This window comes from Amblyomma maculatum, chromosome 1 (assembly GCF_055883805.1).
Source record: "Amblyomma maculatum isolate TAMU_Amacu chromosome 1, ASM5588380v1, whole genome shotgun sequence".
Lineage (NCBI taxonomy): Eukaryota > Metazoa > Arthropoda > Arachnida > Ixodida > Ixodidae > Amblyomma > Amblyomma maculatum.
Genome location: NC_139344.1, coordinates 303,116,594 through 303,132,703, shown reverse-complemented (window position 1 = coordinate 303,132,703; position 16,110 = coordinate 303,116,594). Strand labels below are relative to the sequence as shown.

Here is a 16,110-nt window from a genome sequence, read left to right as displayed (position 1 = left end):
AATTCAGCGTACCGCCCCAATCAGGCGCCATCGTCCCTGTGGTTACAACAGAAGTCGAAATCACGGAAGGGGTTGTCGAAGGAAACACTCAGTTAATTGTTACTGGATAGAGGACTTGGCATGGCAATAGGCATCGTCCGTACCGTGTCCGTCATGGACAAGCTGATGTGCTTGTCACGAACTTCACCAACGAATACCGGTACCTGAACAAGGGCATGACGATTGCTTTCCTTGACGAGCTAGCGGACACCCGAGAAGTATTCGCGCTCCCCAGCCAACTTGAAGACGATGCACCCAACCGAGCCAAACAGCCCAATTTCGACATTATTCCAGCGCTCCCCCGAGACAGACAAGACCGGATTCGAACTCTTCTTGAAAACTACAGCGAGTGCTCTTCTTCAGAGTCGAAGGTACGGCAAACTCCGTTGGCAAAGCATCGCATCATCACGGACGAAAACACTCGACCGCTACGTCAAAGCCCCTACCGTGTATCGTCACGAGAACGCCAGGCCATACGCGATCAAGTTGAGGATGTGCTGCGTGATAACATGATCCAGCCATCCAACGGCCCCTGGGCGGCTTTTGATAAGTCTAAAAATACACAAGGCACAGCTGGGTTCAAGTCAACAACAAATAAATATGTACCGAGCGTTTAAAAATAAAAAAACCAATCACACACAAGGAGACGCAAATACGAAAAAGCGTCAGCTTGAGAGAAGCGCATTTAATGCGGGGGAATATTTTACAGTGTTGTTATGCGAGGGGTTATAGTGAATTAATGCCTTTGGCGAGGGAGATTTGATTCAGTCTTGTAATGGCCATTAATTAGCTGATGCCTTGAGTAACGATCTCTTTTCGCCAAGGGAGGAGGAGGTGTGTAACGGAAGTTCTGGTAAATATGTTACAAATGAAACGCGCAGCTCTTCTCTTTTCTAGTTTAGCAATATTCGTTTTTGTGAAGGGTCCCAAGTGATGACGGCGTAGTCTAAAATAGGTAATACAACTGATTTGTAAGCCAAAAGCCGTAAAGACGGAGTAGAAAGCGCGCGCCTGAGAACAAAAAGTTCACCGTTTGCAGCCACGTAATTAATATGAGTAGTCCAGTTAAGATCATTAGAAATTCACAGCTCTAAGTACTTACAGCTGCTTAGTTCAGAAAGCGATGTATTATTAAAGGTCCCCAGAAAGGGGTCACCAAGAAGGGTAAACAACGCCATAACACTGATAGTTATTGAACCACCCATCATTCTCCCGCAAAAATTTTCGATCTAGCTTCTGCAACACCAGAGATATCGGCGATTAAAAATGACCCTTCCAATTTTCCCCCTCAACTCGTACGCCGAAGGGAGCCATAAAAAAACAAAGAATAGAAGCAAGTTCAAAGCTCCGCCCAGACATACGTCACTTCGACGAACTTCCGGTTAACGCGCGCTCGCTCGCTGGCGTACTCGCGCCAACCCGTTCTCGCTCGCACACGCCTGAGGAGTTCGCCAGTTCGCGCAGCGACGGTTAGTGTAACCGCGAACCCGTGGTTATCCTATGTTACACGGCGGACCAAACCATGGTTGCACCACTAACCGCGGTTACCGCAAACCGAGCTTGACGACCTCGGTTTGCGTCGTTAACCGAGGTTATGACGGCGTCTGTTGACGGAAGCTACTCGTCGGCGCCCGAGTGCGCGAAACGTACGAGCGGGTCTGCTTCACAAAGTTATTCATTTGTTCACTGTATCACGTTTAAAGATCGATGTATAGATTATGGTGCCGCCCGACGTCTTCGATTACGGCCGACAGCGCAGCGACTGCGTACTGAAGCCTTGTCGTGCCTACAGTATCGTTTGAACGGCTTGTTGCTGAGCAGAACGCCAAAAAATACGCGGCCTTAGCTATGAAAGTACACGAGTTTGCAACGCTTGCAGCACGGGATACCGCGAGCAGGCTGAAGTACGTTACACAATTACCGCGGGGGTGGAACGTGCGAGCGCGGCGAACGCCGGCGCCGTGCGTGACCGTCCCTAGTCGTCGCTAGGCCTATTGTTTCGCTTCGAAGCCGCGGCGGTCGACGCTTTGGAACATGATCAACGCTCTCGTAAATCGTCTACTTATGAAACTGCCTTATAGTGATTCCTATCCTGCCATAGTAAAATAATTATAGGATTAACTCTGCCGACGCATTAATCGCAGAGCTAGTACGAGCAGATCGGATCAGCCGAAATGCACCAGCAGCAGCTGGCTTGAGCAGAAACTAGCTTGTATCACGGCTATCGCTCTTACCAGCAATTTGCTGCTGGTCAGCGATCCTCACGAGGGCTTCATACTTGATATTCGGCTCAGTATTCCAGACGCCAACAAATTTTAGCACGCTTTATTTCGGACATCGGTGCTAACGATCCGCCGTGTGGTTCGCGAACGGTATGCGGGAGAAGGGGCCACAGCGGCGATGTTTACGGCGGTTAAGGAGGTGCTGCAATCGTGCGGTGCTTGACCGTGCTGTTGACGCCTCGTCGGACGACACTCCGATACTCCTGAAACCACGTTATATAAATAAGATATTTCTAAATGCAGCTTCGTTCTGCCGATCCCTGCGTCGCTTCGGTTGTTGCACTTAATGGGCAATGGCCACCTAACCGATAAGGGCGGCGAGCTGTAACAGCCCGCACAGAGTTCGAGCAGCGCACGAGCGGACGACTTTCGCAGCTACCGGAAGTGTGTTCGTGACGTCATGGTTGCAGTGACCGCAGCGAATGGCAGCTTCTAGCAAGCCTTGCCAGTCAACCGACCCGTGACGTCACGGGATTAGGAAATAGTTCCATGCGACACCGCCAAGCGACATTTCCTCTGCCCGCGAATTTCAAAAAACGCTGTTTTTAAAAATTAATAATAAATCGCTGGCTTTGTTCCAAGGAGTTATACTATGCGTTAATGCTCAAAAGGATGTGTTCTACACACTGAACACGTTTATCAGTGGTTTCTTGGGGGCCGTTTCCGTGGACCTTTAATGCTGTAGTAAAATGGTTTCATCCTACGCGTTATTCTCATGAATACAGTTTATTTATGACCATCTGCCAGTCGTGACACTTTTTGAAGTGCGCTGTTTAATAATAATTGGTTCGATATGATGCTCATTTCGGAGTACAGAATACAGTCGTGAGGAAAAAGTTTAATGTGGAATATCTTGCACAATATCATTAACACAAACACCTAACAAGATCCTCCCGAATCCACCGTTACTGATGCGGATGAAAAGAAACAAATTCTTTTCCATAACTGATTGTTTTGGAAAACTTTATATAGTAGCTTTTTGTGAGAAACTTTGTCAAATGCCTTTGAGAAATCCATGAATATTGCGTCTGTTTGAGTGCCGTTATTAATTGACGAAGCGCTTTTGTACCGCTTTCAAGCATCGAACTCGTGGCTGAGTTCGATGCTTGAAAGCGGTACAAAAGCGCTTCTAGTGAATGCGATGTTGCCTTAGAAACATGCCGTAGAACGTTATACTGCAGTGTATATCGGTAATTATGAGCATGTTGCTTACAGAAGTCGCAGTTACACGAGTAGCGAAGTACGTTTCCGCTACATTTCTTCTGCGCTCTGCGCACATGCAGAGCCATCTTGCGGCAAACACAGAAGAACCCCTCCTCGCAATGTGCGGCGCTGCCCCGACACGTGGCGCGCCACTCGCCCCTGACGTTTCGCCGTGCACCCTCACAGGTTGTAGAATCAAGCGTCTTTCCTTTCTTTAGATCACTATCTTCGCTCACCCGCTTCTCCCCTTCGGGCCGCGCGGGTATCGGTGCGAGGATGCCCCAATACCCTCACACGCGTCAGCTCAAGGGCAGCTGAAGTGTTTTATTAAGTGTGACAATTTGTTGTTCATGTATACCTCGGAAAAAAGAAAAAAGAAAAAACTCGTGGCTGAGTGGTAGCGTCTCCGTCTCACACTCCGGAGACCATGGTTCGATTCCCACCCAGCCCATCTTGGAACTTGCTTTTTATTTATGAAGTGCATGTTTATTTATGAAGTGCATGCCGGGATTTATCGCTCACTGGACGCCGACGACACCGGCTTTTCTGCGACACGAGCTCCTTAACGCTACCGCGTTAAAAAGAAATTGTTTCATCCCACCTAACAGCGGTAGTTTACTGAACGTGGTGTTGCCTTGAAACTAAATGAATCGTATCTTGGTAATCGCATGCCGTCTGTTAGGATAAATAATAACTCGCCCTTCTATTTCTTTTAATATTCCCCAGGGTAGCATTTTGGGGCCGTATTTATTTAATATTTATATATATGGTGTTGTTAACATTGAAGATGGCCCAAAATTTATAATTTACGCACATGGTACCTGTCTGTTTTTTGAGGTACAATAGTTACGAAAGGGGGTGCAGCGGTGGCGTAGCGGTAGAACATCCGCCTCGCATGCAAGAGGACCGGGGCTCAAATCCCGGTGCCGCGCAATTCTCCCCCAGATTAAAAAAAAAAAATCCGCGTGTCGATCGAATTGCATAAACAGGTTTGGGGTGCGACCTGATGCCGGTGAACACCTCCGGCAACGCACTCCCTCACCAGAACAGGAGTTGGCCACCCTGGTGCAGTAATTGGCCGCAACCTCCTATGATAAGCTCCATAAAACCCCGGCCCTCAGTCACCAGCGGCTGCGGAACAACTGACCACGGCGGCGGTCAGACCTGTGACGCAGCAGGGGGTGCTAAGAATACCTGGCTCCGCTGGACAGGCCGCCATTGGAAACTGACCCTGGCAACGTTTAATGCTAGAACCCTAGCTAGTGAAGCTAGTTTAGCAGTGCTCTTACAGGAACTAGAGGGTATGAAATGGGATGTCACAGGCCTTAGTGAGGTTAGGAGGCCGAATGAGGCATATACTGTACTGAAGGATGGGCATGTACTGTGTTATCGAGGTTTAGCAGAGAGGCGACAACTAGGAGTAGGTTTCCTTGTCAATAAGTATATAGCGGGTAATATAGATGAATTCTATAGTATTAATGAGAGGGTTGCAGGCATCGTAATTAGGCTTAATAAGCGGTATAAACTGAAGGTTCTACAGACCTATGCACCTACATGTAGTTATGATGACCAGGCAGTTGAAAGCTTCTACGAAGATGTAGAATCGGCAATGCGAAAAGTAAAGACGCAGTATACTGTGCAAATGGGTGACTTCAATGCCAAGGTAGGGAAAAGGCAGGCAGGAGACCAGGCAGTAGGTGACTATGGCATTGGTTCTAGGAATAGCAGGGGGGAGTTAGTATTTGAGTTTGCAGAGCGCAATAACTTAAGAATAATGAATACCTTCTTCAGCAAACGGAAGAACCGGAAATGGACATGGAAAAGTCCGAACGGGGAGACTAAAAATGAAATCGACTTCATAATGTGCTCAACCCCCGCCATTATGCAAGATGTAGAGGTAATCGGGAAATTGCGATGCAGTGACCACAGGATGGTGAGGTCCCGAATTAGCCTAAATCTGAAGAGGGAACGCAACAGATTAGTAAGAAAGAAACCCATCAATGAATTAGCGGTGAGGGGGAGAGCAGAAGAGTTCAGGATCTCGCTACAGAATAGGTATTCAGCTCTAACCGAGGATGGCGACATTACCCTAGAAGCAAGGAACAATAATTTCAGAAGTATCATTACTGAGTGCGCGGTAGAAGTAGGCGGTTATATAATTAGAGAGGATACCGGAAAGCTGTCCAAGGAGACGAAAGATTTGATTAAGAAACGCCAGAGTATGAAAGCTTCCAATCCAACAGACTGGATCGAATTGGCCGAGATATCAAAGCTAATCAATAAGCGCAAGGTGGCCGATATAAGGAAGTATAACATGGAGAAAATTGAGCATGCTGTAAAGAACGGGGGAAGCCTTAAAGCGGTAAAAAAAGAAATTGGGCATAGGCAAAAACCAGATGTATGCGATAAGGGACAAGGCGGGCAACGTCATCACGAATATGGATAAGATAGTCGAAGTAGCCGAGGAGTTCTATACAAATCTCTACAGTAGCCAAAGTAGTCAGGACCATAATGAGATTGGCGGTAGGGAAAAACAGTCAGACGTTCCACCAGTGACGAAGGACGAGGTCAAGAAAGCATTAAAAACTATGAATAGAGGGAAATCAGCTGGAGAGGATCAGATTTGCTGAAGGACGGGGGGGATATCTTGCTGGAAAAACTTGCCACCCTGTATACGCAGTGCCTGGTGTCATCGACGGTACCGAAACCATGGAAGAATGCAAACATTATCCTCATTCATAAGAAAGGGGACTCTAAGGACCTTAAAAACTACAGACCAATCAGCTTACTGTCTGTTACGTATAAGGTATTTACTAAGGTAATCGCTAATAGAATCAGGACAGCCTTAGACTGCAATCAAGCAAAGGATCAAGCAGGTTTTCGGAAACGGTACTCTACTATCGATCATATCCATACCATACCATAAAAAGCATTTGACTCAGTTGAAACCTCGACGGTGATGCAGGCATTGCGAAATCAGGGGGTAGACGAGCCATACGTGAAAGTGCTGGAAGATATATATAGTGGCTGCACAGCAACCATAGTTCTGCATAAAGAAAGTAACAAAATTTTCATAAAGACAGGTTTTAGGCAAGGAGACACATCTCCCCAGTACTATTCACAGCTTGCTTAGAGGAAGTATTCAGAGACTTGGAATGGGAGCAGTTAGGGATAAGGGTAGATGTAGAATACCTCAGTAATCTGCGATTTTCTGATGACATTGCCTTGCTAAGCAACTCGGGGGATGAACTGCAAATAATGATTGGTGACCTAGACAGGAAAAGTAGAACGGTAGGCTTGAACATCAATATGCATAAGACTAAGGTAATGTTCAACAGCCTCGGGAAGGAACAGCAGTTTACATTATAGGTAGCGAAGTACTGGAAGTAGTAGGCGAATATGTCTACTTAGGACAGGTAGTAACCGCAGATCCGGATCGTGAAAAGGAAATTACAAGAAGAATAAGATTGGGATGGAGCGCATTTGGCAAGCACGCGCAAATTATGACTAGCAGCTTACCGGTATCGCTAAAGAGGAAAGTATATAACAGTTGCATCTTACCTGTACTCACCTATGGCGCTGAAACGTGGAGGCTAGCCAAGAGAGTTCTACCTTAGTTGAGGACAACCCAGGTAGGAGTAATGGTAGGAGTAACATTAATAGACAGGAAGCGTGCAGAGTGGGCCAGAGAAATAACTCAAGTTACCGACATTCTAGTGGAAAAAAAGAAGAAATGGACATGGGCAGGACATGTAGTGCGAAGAGAGGATAACCGATGGTCGCTTAGGGTAACAAACTGGATTCCAAGGGAAGGAAAGCGCAGCAGGGGGCGGCAGAAAGTTAGGTGGGCGGATGAGATCAAGAAGTTCGCAGGGGTCAAGTGGATGCAGCTAGCACAGAGCCGGGTTAAGTGGAGAAATATGGGAGAGGCCTTCGCCCTGCAGTGGGTATAGTCAGGCTGATGATGATGCTGATGATGGTTACGAAATACTCGACCATCGCACTACTAGCACTTTAAGCAAACTTTATTTTTGCTGTTCCTGTAATGACTTGGTTAATAATTCGAAAGCGGTTGTTTTTCGAGTAATTTTCTGCACGTAAGTTTCGACGTATTGAAATTGTCAAATAATTTAAAAAATTCGGTGCAATTCTTTCAGAGTACATGCTATGAGACTCTCGCACAAATCACGTCATAATGAACTTAGCTCGCATTGTAGGAATAATTTAAAGGAATCGAGGCTTATTTCCGGTTAGCACAATTTCTCATTCATACATGGGGAAAACCACCAATAAGCGCTAGAAAACAGGTAGTAATCTGGATAATTCGAAGTTATCAACCAGACAGCTCAACAGATATCTTGCTCAAGAAATTGAGACTAATTTACATGAAAAACTTGTATAACTGTCACTTTTGCAAGATGTTAAGGAACGAAAAGAAACAAAGCGTTAATCTGATCAGTAATCTGGCAAACTTGCGAACGAATAAGTCAATTAACAGCGCTAGGCATACAGAGCAGTGCCGCGCAATCGAACTAATTATGGCTACCATATGCTACGACAGATAATACCAAGTATGGTCAAATATTTTTACCAAAACACTGTAGACTTCATTTCGATTTTGAATGCTGATTTAAGCTAATTATTGCTTCAGCAAACATTTCTTTAACTGCACAAAGATATGTGCACCAAAGTTCTTGCTGTGCTTTTTGGTGTACTGTGAAAGTACGCATGCTTCATTCTAGGCACTCTTTTTTTCTGCATGATGCCTTGAAATTTTAAACAAATTGAATGGGACTCTATGCTGCTTCTGTGTATTTCATGAAAGTTTTTCTTTCAATTTTATTTCAGAGAACAAAAAAAGAAGGTTGTCCGAGGTGACAATGGCAAAAGGCATACACTGCCTGACAAGGCCACGCCACCCGGATGACAGGCTACAAAAATCAGAAGAACCATGATGTAACACTTCTACCATAAATAATGAAAGGACAGATCTACAAGCATTTGGGTTATGCTAAATAATAAACGTAGTATAACCACGGTTCAAGTATAAAATATAAACATATTTCATTCCAGTTTTTTTATTTGGTGATTTCAATTTTCCTGATATCGACTGGTCGTGCACTAGTATTGCGAATAACGGGACATCAGAGTCATCAAATTTTGCAGAGCTTTGTGCTAATTGTTTCATTATTTCAGGTGATTACTGAACCAACGAGAGTTACATCATCTACTTCCAACTTGTTGGATTTGTTATTAACCACCGTTCCAGAATTTGTTTCGGGTGTTAGTTATATGCCTAGAATAAGTGACCATTTACTGTTGCACATTACATTGAACTTACCAGTGCCTACATCGCTTAACAAAACTAAAACTGTCTACATTTACTCTGGGGCAAATTTCACAGCGTTCAATCAGGCTCTAGAACTTTTTCTGGACCACTTGATTCATAGATTTGAAGAGCGATCGGTAAATGAGAATTGGGTGCTTCATGAGTTAATTACATTCCTCTTAAAACCATTTTGACCAACCGACACGCACCGTGGTACAACCAGACACTAAAACGCCAACAAAAAGAGAAGGCTATTTTCCAAAATGAAACAGTCAAAAACACATGAGCTGTGCTCAACGCTAAAAGTAACTGTTAGAGCTTATAAAAATGCCTTGAAAGAAGCGAAACAAATTTTTTTTAATTTCACACTGCCATCGCTTCTGTTAAATAATCTAAAAAATTTTTGGACCATTATACACGAGCCAGGCCAGTCAGCAATATCGCTTGTTGATTCTAAGTCTAATCCCATTCCTGTGAGCAACTGCGCTAACGTTCTGAATCAGACCTTTGCTGAAGCGTTTTCACGCGACCTTAGTTCCCCTCTTCCTGTTTACAAAAGTTCTTCTGAATTTCCAATGGATCCCATTAGATTTGACTATGATGGATTATTTAGTATAATTGAGCGTTTGAAACTGTCTTCTTCTTGTGGGCCCGATTACATCAATACCAAAGTACAAAAGAACACTAAAACTTATTCTGCGATTATATTGCCTAAGATATTCGAACAGTCACTACAACATGGGATTTTGCCAGACGACTGGAAAGTAGGCAGCGTAGTTCCACTCCATAAATCAGGCGATAAGCATGCGGCTAACAACTATCGACCAATATCTCTAACTTCTGCATCTTGCAAAATCATGGAACACGTCATTTTTTCACACCTAGCCACCTTTTTAGAATCTTCGTCATTTTTTTTCGCCTCTTAAACATGGTTTTAGAAAACATTTTTCATGTGAAACACAGTTAGTGGCATTCATAAATGATATACATTCTTCCCTTGACAGAGGGTATGAAATTGACTGCATATGTTTAGATTTTTGTCGAGCTTTCGATAAAGTGTCTCACAGGCTACTTCTTTATAAATTGAGCATGCTTAATATTGACAACTTGCTAAAATGGATTGAATGGTTATTAACTAATCGCTCGCAGTTTGTTCGCGCTAATGGCTACCTCTCCTCGTCAGTCCTTGTAACTTCAGGTGTCCCGCAAGGATCTGTGCTTGGCGCTCTTTTATTTCTGATTTACATAAACGACCTGCTTAACAACATTAAGTCAACAGTTAGACTTTTTGCCGATGATTGTGTCATATATCGCTCAGTAAAAACTACTAATGATATAAGTGTGCTTCAAGCTGACCTGGATGCTGTTTCTGACTGGTGTTTTGCATGGAATGTGACACTGCAATGCAAATAAATGCGGTTTTCTCATTTCTTGTCTTATTTCATATAACCTTAAAGGGGCATCAGTAAAATCATATAAATACCTTGGCGTCGCATCAAACCTAACTTGGAATGAGCACATAATTTCCATTATCACAAACTATATTAAACGTAATTTTTCTATGGCAACCACTTCTTTATCAATCCCTCGTCCGTTCAAAACTGGAGTATGCTGCGTCGGTGTGGGACCCCCGCACAGATTTATTAACTAATACTCTAGAGTCCCTTAAAAAGCGCGCTGCACGTTTCATTCTCGGCGACTATGGGCGTTTATCAAGTGTAGCACACATTGTCATTGGAACCTTTGTCGCGACGCAGAAAAATCTCCCGCTTGTGCCTTTTCTTTAATATGTATCACAATAATCTAACCCTGAGAAGTTCACTTATAACATCACCGGCATACGTCTCATCGCGCATCGATAACTCTTGTAAAGTAGGAATGCCTCATTTTCGAACTGCATCTTATCAATATTCATTTTTACCCAAAACAGCAACGGAGTGGAACTGCCTGCCTGAAACGCTGGTGCTTGCTGACAATGTCGATGAATTTAAAAGAAAGCTGTGTGTACTGTGCAGCAACGATTGATAGTAATATTTATTTTAGTTCCATAGTTTTATAGGTTAAGTTGGGCACTTTGGCCTTCCAGCGATCATGTTGCGCGTTGTACGCGACTTCTTATCTGCTTCCCTTTTCTTTATCGAGTGTTGCTGTTTGTATGCGATATCGTGAGCGTCATTGTTGTTTTTTTTCCACCCTATCCTGTATTTATACATTCAATAATTTGCAACCTGTATAATTTGTTTTGTTTGCTGTTATTATTTTATTGTGTGAATTCTGCATTGTAAACATCATTTGCCTTCATAACCTACAATGCCATGTACCCATGTTCTTTCCTCCCCTCCTTTTTTTTTTTTGCCAAGTCCCACTCCCCTCTATAATGCCCACCGGGCCAAGAGGGTAACTGAAATAAATAAATAAATAAATTATATTTTTATATTTGCAATTAGAGGGAGTTGTGTATGTAATGTGCATGATAATAGGGTGCTGAAGGAATTTGCCATCGTAACATCTGAAGACCATAATTTATCCATGCACCAGGTATTTCCATTCGCTGTTTTCGAAGGTCATATGTGCTTATCTTAGTGTGGTATGTATTTTCGAAGGCTATTTTATCTAACTTGTACTGGCGGAATATTTCGTGCCTCTACCTGACTTATTTCTATATAAGACTTAAATACCGGCAGCTTTAAAAAGTTCCCGACAGCCCGCAATGCTCGCTTTTGTGTAGCAAAAAGAGGGCTTATATTTGCTTGACGCGTTGTTAACCATACAAGAGAAGCTTAAATGGGGGAGTATTTGTCGCTTTGTGGACACTGGGAGATAGTATCTCCCAACTGTAATGCCAAACAATGGCGCTGTGGTTATGATGATAAATAAATAAATTAATAAATAAACAGGAAGATGCCAACTGCTCGACAAAGATCACTACGAAGCTGATCTACACGCAAGTCCCAAGATACGTTTTCTTGAAATGCAACACGAAGAAAACAAATTTGTGAGCATTGATTTAGCTGAGTGTTTTCAAAGTTTAGGTTCAGGTTGTCAGGAGCCTTTTGCCCTAAACAGAATGTATTTTGTCTAACTAGCAGTTAGTTGCATCCTGCTTGATTACAGCCTGCCAACCAAGAGTTCGCCTTTCTTTCAAGCGTGTAGGGGTCAATACCTGAGAAAAAAAAAACATTGGTGTCATCAGCGTGCGAACATTTCATTGTTTTTACGTGTGAAACTGCATAATTTACGACGGTAAATTGTTCTCTTGCAGTTAAATAGTTTTCAATTAAAGTCAATGGTAATGACACACAGGTTAATGATTTACTGAATACTTTCTTCATAGAGGATCTGTATAGACACGTGTTTTGTATGTTTTGTTGTTGTCTGTGTGAGCTTGTGAAGTTGATCATCGGCAGCTTTTTTTGCGCATCTCCTCGTGATAAAACATGAAATAAATTATCTACCGCTGCAGTAAACTACTGCAGTTTCTATGTTAATGAGTAAATTTGTAAGTTAGTCTGAAGAAAGGTAAAGCCCGATACCTGTCACACCTGAACGAAGCCGTAAAAAAATGGAGGAAGGAGGGATTGAAAGAAGAGCTGCCATAGTGGAGGGGCAGCCAGCTAAATTTAGCGGCCGCTCATGGAACTCATATTTCTGTGCAGGTAATAGGTGTGGTCGAAGCCCCTTTCTCCCGGAATCCTTTGGGCAACAAGAACGGCGTTCGTATGGAGGCTCCCTAGGCTACCTTGTGCTGTGTCATTGCACGTCAAAGAACCCCGTCGAGATTTCCCTCCACTCTCATCGGACATAAAACCATCCTCCGCACCACAGCAGCTAGAGCGTAGGTGACTGCCGTCTCCAGTCCTCCTCGCCACGGCGCTGCGTTTTAACGGAAAAATATTCGCTCAAGTGACCTGAGCAGAAATATTGCGGTATTAATGCCGTACATGCACGTTACAAGCAAGATGCCCCAAGACTGCATCTTGAATTCCTTATCGGCAGAATCATACAACACATGATTTTCTTTGAGAGTAGTGGTATCGCAGTTTTCCGTTAAAAGCAATTTGCTGGGCGACACACTGTCAAAAGCAACGTTCTCAGGACAGCAAAGTCAAGCAAACCATAGACTCAAAAAAAGAAAAACGTTGGCCCAAGATTTCACCGATAAGCAACGCCCAAGCTTTGGAAAATGGGACTCTCGGTGCGGTAACAATAGCACCGCATACCGGCCCAGCAACAAGTCTAGTTGAATGGGCGTAAAATGGCCTTAACTCATGTGAGCAGTACATCTAAAATATCAAGAAATGCGCACTAGTAGGCGGGGTAAATTTGTGCTATGGCAATGAAGATTGGAAGGAACGCACTAGTAATCAATTGCTTTAATCGTCACGTTCCTGTGGCAGTAATTAACCAGAGTAACACTTATTTTCAGTAACGAGAAAGCCGGCAGTAGTAGTAACTCGAATAAAATTTCGGTTGTGTCTTTGCTGTGAATTGTTCACTACTTTCGCTCTTCAGTTGAGCATTAGAAGGATGAAACAAGAACAGGTGAACCCAACTAAAGGAAAAACTCGCCTAGTCGGTGCGAGAATTGATCTCAAGTCACAGCGTTTCCCAGACATCAACAATGGTAGGTGCGGTGGTGATATCAGCGCAGTCTTTTGCACACAAAGCGGCTAAGTTCATAGCAGCGCTTTTTATCTTTTGTACGCTGTTTACACATCTCGGTCCCTTCTTCTTTTCGCCCATTTCTTTAATTCCCTCCCTGTTCATTTCCGCCCAAGGAGTAAGATAAGGGAGGAGCGCCCACTCTCATTAAATCCCCTCTATCTTGGAAAGTAGCGAAATTGTAAGATATTTCCCGCCGTTTCCCTGACACTTTTCTCCTCGCTCTCCTCCCAAAGAGAGAGTGGGTTTTTCTGCCGTTGGCTGCCCTTCAGTGACCAACGTAATCAGCACGCGCAAAATGTTTTCTCGCTGCCGCCATTAGACGTGGTGCCGTTTCCTGTGGCGCGAACAGTTTTGTGCGCGCAATGCCGTGCTGCTGCGCGTTTCAGTGTTCCATTCCATGAGGGAAACACTCCGTCCCCACGAAATGCATGACTGTGTCTGCATGAGTCGTTTGCCAAATTTAAGGGACCGAGATATTTTTCTCGCACTTGCTACTAAAATGGCGCATTATATTAACCGTATGAGGTTGTCAGAAATTTCATGTTAGGCGGCAGGCTGAGAACTAAGGTTAACCTGGAAGCGGCGTTAGCAAAGCCACGAGGTTCGTGCCTCTAATCCAAATTAATCACATCGATGTTCCCTCTTGTGTGTATGGCGTTCAATATTGTTGTTAAACACTACAAGTGTTCTGGTAGCTAAAAATCATACATTTGAAACATTTTGAGCAACGCGTATATGTTTCGGTGTTTGTGCATTTGCCTATTGTTTACCCAGCCACCATGTAGACTGCGGACATACAGATGCATTTTACGCTTGTCACATGTGTTGTTTTTTTTTTAGTAGTTTCTCAAGATGCTACTTGGGATTGTGTTCAAATGTGCGACAGTGTTTATCGCTACATTTCTTCTGTATTTGGAACTGTGTATTTTGTATGCGCCACATCTTACGACCTTTAAAAGAAAACCAATATTGTGCGAATGAAATAAGACGCTATTTTTCCTGAGTCACTTTGCTTCTCAATTGATTTTCTTTCTTTTTTATATATTAAATGCAGTTTTAAACGGTTAACTATGTCGTCATTTTAGATATTTTTATTTCTACAATTATTGTTTTGAACCATCTGTCTTATAATCGCATCTGTGCTAACTTGTAATTGGTTCACTCAATAACTGGTGTCTCAAAACCAAATGAATGCATACGAAATGTTTAGGTGTACCATCTTCTGGGTTAATTTCTTTTTGTAGCTGCGTGTTCTAAGGCACCCTGATCTAGCTTCAAAATGTAGGGCACTGCCTCTTGAGTTATCAAAGAAAGCTTTCTTCCCGATCTGCATTTTCAACTTTCGGCATAATTCCACACTCTGTTTCTTTTCCATCGCATTTATCCAATTTTTACCTTCTGTGTTTTTCACCTGTTGCTTAATGCTCTTTATTTCTCTGTCCTTGTGACTAGCATACTTACTAGTTAGTTTCCTAGTTCTTTCCTCCATTGTGAGTCAACGCTTTTTAAGTACAGGTAATTAAATACTTTAGCTGCCCGTCTCTTACTGTCCAATTTATTCAGGCGTTCCTGATATAATATTTTACTCTGAGCTTCCCGTACTTCGAACGATGCCCAGCCCATATCTCCCTGTACCGCCTCGTTTGTGGTTTTGCAGTGGGCACCTAGTGCTAATCGTCCAACGGTTCTCTGGTTTATTTTTAATGTCGACTGTACCTCTGATTTTAGGCACAAAACCGCGTTTCTGAAAGTAAGTCCGAACACCATACTTCCTTTCCAAGTACCCCTCAAAACCTCATACATGTTGTATCCCCACAATGCCCTATGCTTCATTATCCCGGCATTTCTTCGCCCTTTGGCCTTAAGTGATTGCTCATGCTTTCCAATGTATGCCAATCCTTCGTTTACCCATACCCCCAGATATTTATATTCAGCTACTCTAGGTATTTCATGGCCTTGTATTTTAAGACCCTGATCAGTTGAGCCGTTGAAAATCACCAGACCAGTCTTAACCGCGCTAAAACTGAAGCCTAGAGCGTCCCGACCTTCGTGTCCGCAATACTTAACTAGAGTTTGCAATTCTTCCAGACTCTCAGCTAGCGGCACAATATCGTCTGCATACATCAAACCGGGGAGGCGCTGCTCTACCGCCTTTCCACCTAATCTATATGACAGGTTAAAATCTAGGTTACTTGATAAATCGGAGCGCCATCTATCGGAATAGCCACCAAGCTTTCTTCGGTGTAGCAAAATATCGTACTTCCCAACAGCGGAGTCGGCGCTCCGTCTATCTTACTCCGTGTTCCCGCCGGCTGCAGCTCGGGTACTAACTGCCGCGGCTAGAAAAACCTAGCATAAACAAAAACCGATTATTAACGGAAGAAAAAAGATTAACAGAGGTAGTACGCGTGCGTATCACTCTAGGCTGTTCCATCAATATAGCGAACACGAGCGGGCACTCAATTTCGAGCATCAACCGAAAGTTCCCTAACGCTGTGTTTTGGGCGCCCGTTTTTCCCTTCTCTTGAGAAGGGAAAAACTGAATACCCGTGCAATAAGCAGCCGTTAACAAGCCGATGACATTCTTTGTGT

At 43.6% G+C, this 16,110-nt stretch overlaps 1 protein-coding gene across 1 annotated transcript in view; it reads right to left on the bottom strand.

Moving 5' to 3' along the window:
- sli (slit guidance ligand) overlaps window positions 1-16,110 on the bottom strand; it is a 793,209-nt gene that overhangs the window by 445,949 nt on the left and 331,150 nt on the right. The gene's annotated exons all lie outside the window — the stretch shown is intronic.